This window comes from Microtus pennsylvanicus, chromosome 7, assembly GCF_037038515.1.
Source record: "Microtus pennsylvanicus isolate mMicPen1 chromosome 7, mMicPen1.hap1, whole genome shotgun sequence".
In the NCBI taxonomy this organism is placed as follows: domain Eukaryota; kingdom Metazoa; phylum Chordata; class Mammalia; order Rodentia; family Cricetidae; genus Microtus; species Microtus pennsylvanicus.
The window spans coordinates 29,930,248-29,936,247 of NC_134585.1; the positions used below are offsets into that span (position 1 = coordinate 29,930,248).

Below are 6,000 nucleotides of genomic sequence, written 5' to 3' on the forward strand. Positions count from 1 at the left end.
CCCTGAGGAACTCACATGGACCCTGGAGTATCACCTAACACTATTTCTTTTCATGGAATTCTTCTCCTTTTTTCCCCTTATATTGCTTTCATCTACAATGTATATTTCTCTCAGAAATTTGGAAAAATAATGTTTTATTTTTCATGAAAGATAGCCTAATTCATCAGCAAATGACAGATTCTGGAGTTAGGAAAACTGGTGATTGGGCTCATTTCTATAAAATCTGAGAGTATCTACATGGTACTAAACACTATTTTTTAAAAAAAAAAAACCTATTAGATAAATAAGGGTAGAAACTTGTGCCTTGAAGATTGATGTATTGATCCTTTCGGATATAAAAGCAGAGAACATGTGTTCTTAAAATTGAAAGTCAGACGTGGGCTGGGTACATAAGGTTTGTCTTCTCTGTAGAGAGGGTGACCATGAAAAAGTTCAAATAACTTATAAGCAATGAGAGCTATGGGGAGTGTAAATTTGTTGCCTGTTTAATATTGAGCAGAATATGGAATGTTTAGTTATAGGGTGAAATTTTCTATTCTGACATTAGAAATGAACAAAATTTGAATGATAAACTATATTCAAGTGTCAAAAACTGCTGAGGAATTGGGATTATCTCTTTGGTGTGGCCATTAAGAGATGGGCAACCAGAGGGAGAGGGGAAAAGTCTCAAAATGAAAAGACAGTAGCGACCTCAGGGATAAAATGATAGACGAGAACCTTCCATATGTGCCACGATGAACGAGAAAAGTCAGGATAGCAAATACCAGCCCTTCCATTCAAGCAGAAGAGCAGGTTGGAGCATCATGGGGAAGCAAAGAGAGGATGGCAGGCCAGCTGGAGAGTGCAGAAATAGAAGGACAAAGAAAAGGAGGGGTCCTATCCACCAGCATTAGTAGCTGCAGTTCCCCAGCAGGGAGGGAAGGTGACATCAGCCTCATTCCAAAGCTAAGCTGAAGACAGTTCTTCCAAAGACTCCAGTTTACTTGGGAGTGTAGGTGAGACGGTGACCACTCCTGAGGAGGTCAGCTATAGAAAGGAGGTCAATGGTTTTATCCCACTAAGTACTGGAAAGCTGTAGCTGGATAGACAGACAGACAGACAGACAGACAGACAGACAGACAGACAGACAAGACAAGACAAGTTAGTAAGTTCTTAAAAGAGAATTTACTGTTAAATGCTGAGTTACCCAAAGACCATGATCACAAGGAACAATCACAAGTCAGGAAGCCTGGGATCAACTTCCCACCTTCTCGGGATGGAAGATGCCTCTGCAAGGCAGGTGTAGGGAGAATGGGGATGCATACAGACTTGCTGAGAAGTGTAAGGGGTAGGAGGCTGGCCTCAGGCAGCAAAAAGGATGGGTACAAGGGATCTCACGTTCTGTTCCTGGGAGCTGACCTTACCTCCTCAATGTTAGCTGTGTAGCCTGATAGCCCCACACTTGAAGTCAGGGATTGGAGTCAGTTATCTGCTAGGAGATATCTGTGGGCAGGTCTCTGAGATCCCGGAGAGGCAAATGATTTCCGCAGTCTCATCTCTTCCGCTAGGCATGAAATGCTGACTGACTTTGAAAAGCACAGAGTCAGCTCTCATGTGCAGAATTCGATGTTTGTTCATTTCTCTTACTTTCAATGCACTTGGGAGTGTGCAGGAAACCACAAAGGGACTGTAGATTATGTCATCCCAGACTCCTGCTACCCCAAACAGACAAGGTCCCAAAGGGAAGGCAACTCTGATGGGTGCTGGACGCTTGAATAGTTCAAATTCAGCACTTGCTTAAATGGCAGGAAACATAGGAGCCCCTGCATCTATCAGAGCCTCCGTTTTCTTCCCGATAGACTTTAATTTTAGGAGTTGCCAGACATGATCCAGTTTTTCTTTTTATTAAACTTTCATAGTATTTTAATTCTATATCTTAAAGAGCTTTAATGCTTTTATTTCTACCTCCTTATAATTACCTAAAACTATTCATACACTATTCCTTTACTGGGTTTCAGTTTCATTTTTATCCATTTGCACATTCCTCTCCCTTTTCATAAAGTTCTCAGATCCTTTTCTTTAATTTCTCAAAACTTCCTTTCCATTCTTTCCTTGCTGTCTTACCTGACTTCTTTCATTAGCTGTTTTTATTTTCATGTAAAATAATGATTAGGTTCATGCTGTATTCTATGTGAACAACATGCCATTTTGTGTTTTATGGTAATTGCTGGTGTAGTAATGTGTTTGCATCGATTTTATGTGTATGTCTGCATTTGGCTTGGCCTTGAGGTTTGTTTGCTCCTCTCTGAACAGTCCTGGGGAGGCTTCCCCTCAGAGACTCTCAAAATCAGAAGAGAAATCTATACCAAACATGAGCAAATTACAACAGAGAAACTCGATAAACATGACTAGGTAAGGGAACATTACATATTCCAAGTAATAATAACACCTCAATTACTAAACCTAAAGACAATGGAATGATTGACGTGGTGGGCAAATAATTCAAAAGCCAACGTGTAAAAATAATCAGCTACTTCAATGAGGAAACAACCAAACACAAAGATGAAGTAAGAAAATAAATTCAGGATACAGACAATAAAGTGAACACTGAAAAAAGAGAAAATGGAGATGGATACGAAAGAAAATAAAGATTTGGGGAGAAAATAAAGAAATTAAAAACTCAGTAAAACTTTGATAATAGAAACCATAACCAGTAGATGAAATGAAGCAGAGTATCAGAGGAGTGGGATAAGGAAACATGACACTCAGGCACTAGTGGAGTAGAAATAAACAATGTAAAATACTAGACAGAAACTATTCCTTAAAATTGGAACAAAACAGTTGCCAAGTACTGCAAAAAAATGGACATGGAAGTCCATTGAGAACCCCAGACAGACCGAAGAATGATGTCTCCACAACACATTGAAGTCAAAAATATCAAACTTCAAAATAAAGAAACGATATTAAAAGCAGCTAAAGAAAAATTACCAATGTGTTACTAAGGCAAATCTTTCCAAAAAATATTGCACCTCGGGATAACCCCTGTGATGTGATAAACATGGGACGATGTACCACAAGCAGCGAAGGGAAGGTGAATGGTAACAGAAGGAACCGCTTTCAGTACATATACCTTAAATCGGGAAGAAATAAAATAGCCAAGACCAGCACAATCAAAAGTAATTCATGCCTACGAGACCACCACTGTAGAAGACACTTAGAGGAATCCTATATATCTAGAGGGAACAGAGGGTCTTAATAATAGAAACAGAGAAAAGAATAAGTTTCACGAGAAGAACAAATAAACAAAGGAATATTAGGAACAGCTCAGTCGATGACTCAGCAGTTAAGAGCACAGGCTTCTCTTAATTCCCAGCATCCTCGTGGAAGCTCACAACTGTCTTTAATTCCATTTCCAGGGGATCTGGCACCCTTACACAGACGTACTGCAGACAAAACACCAACTCACATAAAATAAAAATAAATAAGTCTAAAAGAATGCTCAAGTCATTTCCAACTCAGTATACCAACTACTGTCTAACATAAAAAGAAGAGAAAAACAATGAAATCAACAGGAAAACAATCATCATAAGCGTAAGAATCGGGCTGGGCAATAATGGCACACGCCTTTAATCCCAGCACTTGGGAGGCAGAGGCAGGAGATCTCTGTGAGTTCACAGCCAGCCTGGTCTACAAGAGCTAGTTCCAGGACAGGCTCCAAAGCTACAGAGAAACCCTGTCTCGAACATCTTCCCCTCAAAAAAGTCAAAAAATCCCTTTCAATAACAACCCTAAATGCAAATGGTTTTAGTTTGCTGATTAAATCACTCAAACTGGCTGAATAGATTAAAAGGTAAGAGCCAATAATTTGTTGCATCCAAAAAACACTCCTGTATTAGTTATTATTTTTTATTGCTTTGATAAAAAAACATGACCAATGCAATAAATAGAAGAGTTTGTTGCGCTTATGGTCCCAGAGGGTTAGAGTCCACGATGGCAAAAGCAGGAAACTGGGAGCCTACATCTTGAACTATAAACCAAAGCAGAGCATGTGAGCTGGGAATGGCATAAATCTTTCTGGAAAACACATGTGTTGTATTTCTCATTTCTCAATGGATAACCAAAGGTCTCATAGCTCACAGCAATGGTGTCCATTATTAAATAAAAACCACATACCTGTTCAGTAGTAGAAGAGAGAGTCATATTCAGGCGGAGAGGGTTGCCAAGCTTCTCATATTGCCATCACTACATGCCATCCTCCATGGGAGCAGGCAAAAGGCCAGTGAGATGGTCTGGAAATCTGCAAGGTCACTTTCCTAAATATTTCATATATATTTCCTCAGAGGCAGAAAGGCTAAAATGCTGAGTAAACCACCAGGGAAAGACATTCAGTCCTATCCACATCCTTAAAACACAAATTAAAAAGAGATGTAAAGTAGCCTATTCCAGTTTTCAAAGACTATTCGGATGATGCTCACCATGGTCCATGGTAGCTTGTTCAGTGCTTGCTTTCAAGGGCAAACAAGTACAGCCGCCACTCAGATATGGCAAGCGTTTGAATCCTCCTTCTAAGCAAATGCAAGAAGCACTGTGAAGAAAGGTTTACTTTGTAACTAGTCCTTGCATTCAAGTGAAGATTCAAAAATACATTGAGATACAAATGTTGCTACCTAATAACTCACCTGTTATTAAACATAGTCCCTAGAAAGTAACTGTTTAACAATTTATTTTTGAATTATCTTAAACATTATGTGGGGTCAGAAAAATCTAGAGAAAGAATGTTCTGTTGTCTTACCTTTATTTCCTGATGTAATAAACACACACACACACAAATAAGGAACTTCAAGTCTTTATGTCAGTGACTGGCGGCTTGTACGTCTGAAGAAAAGTGTGAAAAACATCCATTTTCAAAAAAAAGTTCTACTGGTTTTTTTTCTTAGCAAGAGATTTCTTTGGAGAGGATGTAAGAATTATCCCACTCATTGTCTGGAAATAGTGAGTTATACCTGGACAGAAAAAGAAAACCTTGGTATTTTGTAAAGAACCATTGGCATTGGAAAATGCATGGTCAAACCAGAGGAAAATCAAGCAAACTAACTCTATACACAGAAGAAAAACCCCTGAAATGAGCTGTTTAGAGCCGCTCTCTGGCCAGCCTCCTTGACAAGTAAAGCTTTGTGGTTATGTTTAGTTGAAATGGTGAGTAAACCAGCTTCCTTTACAGGAATTTCCTGTGTAGAATTTTAACTAGCGCTCAACACCATTTCTCAACAGGGGAGTTAACTGTTTTCTTCCCCCTCTTTTCCCCTTTAAAACTAGAACCACCATCGTTGCCTTTGATTCCAAATCTAAAGACTTTCTTCTGATGAACTTTTAAGTGTCTGGCTCACCAATATCTCTTATAGGAAGCAACAGTTCATCAATAAAGAAAGTGAAATAATTTTAAAATTGAGAGTCACTGAAGCTATTTATGTACTTGCACATTAAAAGGAAACCTGGGAAAGCATAATTGAGAACAATTTAATTTGGAACAATTAGAACGATTTAGAGTACTAGTCACAAGGAATACTGCATAAAGCATCTTAATTAACTGCATTATCATCCTCCCTCAAGAGACCACTATCCCCACAAAGATAAAGCTGAAGCAGCCAAGCACAGCAAAGCACCGGGGTTATTTCCACACAAGACTAGAGAAGAGTTTAAAATACAGCAGCAAAGCTCATGCCAGAGTGAGTGCGGGGGAAGCAGAAGGCTTCAGGAGGAACTGGCAACTGAAGACAGGTCTAAGCCGTTAAAGACATGTGAACCTATCCTATCCAAGAGGATGCGAGATCTCCTTACAGCTGACTGCAATGTGTGACAGGTTCAGGAGAAAAGATGTGAGGGCACGTGAGCTATAGGCAATAAAAACCTAGAAGGGCTTGAAAGAGGAATGGTGAGGATAAAGGCCAAAGGGAAAACAAGAGGGCATTGTTCACCACAGGTGTTTAATAAATGCTGAAGTCCATTCAAGATCCCTGGGGC

The 6,000-nt window shown here is 39.5% G+C and overlaps 1 protein-coding gene across 1 annotated transcript in view; it reads right to left on the reverse strand.

The window, feature by feature from the left end:
* Positions 1 to 5,119, reverse strand: part of Il18rap (interleukin 18 receptor accessory protein) — a 31,232-nt gene extending 26,113 nt beyond the window's left edge. Inside the window, exons 1-2 of the mRNA XM_075980289.1 lie at positions 4,772 to 5,119; positions 4,153 to 4,276 (exon numbers count right to left, since the gene is read on the reverse strand). The gene's annotated coding sequence lies outside the window, so the exon portion shown is untranslated. The remainder of the gene's footprint in view (positions 1 to 4,152; positions 4,277 to 4,771) is intronic.
* Between the last annotated feature and the right edge of the window lie 881 nt (positions 5,120 to 6,000).